The sequence below is a fragment of the Nycticebus coucang genome, chromosome 19 (assembly GCF_027406575.1).
Source record: "Nycticebus coucang isolate mNycCou1 chromosome 19, mNycCou1.pri, whole genome shotgun sequence".
Classification (NCBI taxonomy): Eukaryota; Metazoa; Chordata; class Mammalia; order Primates; family Lorisidae; genus Nycticebus; species Nycticebus coucang.
The window spans coordinates 47,526,972-47,528,011 of record NC_069798.1 but is presented as its reverse complement, the minus strand read 5'-3'; the positions used below and the strand labels follow the sequence as shown (position 1 = coordinate 47,528,011).

The following is a 1,040-nucleotide window of genomic DNA, read 5'->3' as shown; positions in this document are numbered from 1 at the left end:
ACATGATTGCAAGAGGGACTTTACCTAACAATTGCAATCAGTGTAACCTGGCTTATTGTACCCTCAATGAATCCCCAACAATAAAAAAAAAAAAAAAAAAAAAACAGTAGATCAGCCTATAAAAGAAACACACCACTATGTTGGAGATAATTCCTTTCAAGGATGAAGTGCTGTCCTAATGTATGTGGAATATTCTCTGACTAGCAGTCAATATATGGTGCTTTCTCCCATAGTAGGAAGATTCAGGTTTAAAAACTAAAAGATGAACTTCGTAGGGTATCTTTATTCTCCTATACTTGTTACCTATCTATGTTAGTTTAGTAGTAATATCTCCCATAGGGAGAAATGCTTCAAGCATAGGGCATACATTGCTTTCTCCCTTACTTCGAGTTGTAGATGCTTACTTCTGGGAAGTACATTTGGTTTGGGAAAGATAAAGTGTAGAACAAAGGAAAATAAACAGGCCAGTTCCTATTTAGGACAAAGTATGCTAGAGTTAAGGAGGAAAGAGACAAAGGAAAGTCAGGATTTTCCTAGAATTTCCAACATGGCTCAACAGAGTGAATGTGAAGATAGAGGTTCACATTGCTTCTTGGCCTTTTAGCTAAGATCAAGTATAGTATCTGTTCTTATCAGTTTAATATCTGATATGTCCTTTATCCAAGGACAATATATTAAATGGATTTTTGGAGCAGGGAGTGGGAATAGGAGCTTGCTCCGTCTACTCCATTCATTGACCTGATATTGCAGTACTTCAAGGAATGGTGCACCCTGCTAGGGGGATTAAAATTCGGTGACAAAAAGAAAAAAAAAAAAGTAGAGATTCACATCAAAAGCTAGTCCAAATGAAGGATGGGCATTAAACTTGAGCTTTTCCTGGGGAGAGTGTAACTTCATTTATCATTATGCAGATGAGCAAATCTATGCTTAGAGAAGTTAAATAACTTGCCTGTGGTCACACAAATTCAAACCAGCAGATACATTCAACTCCAGAACCCAGAGTCATATGGAATAAAACATTCTATCTGTGACTCACCAGC

General features: G+C 37.1%; 1 non-coding gene across 1 annotated transcript; it reads left to right on the top strand.

Moving 5' to 3' along the window:
* Positions 1-584: 584 nt before the first annotated feature.
* On the top strand, positions 585-775 carry LOC128572235 (U2 spliceosomal RNA). The gene has a single exon (XR_008376136.1). It is a non-coding gene; the product is annotated as a U2 spliceosomal RNA (small nuclear RNA).
* The last annotated feature ends 265 nt before the right edge of the window (positions 776-1,040 follow it).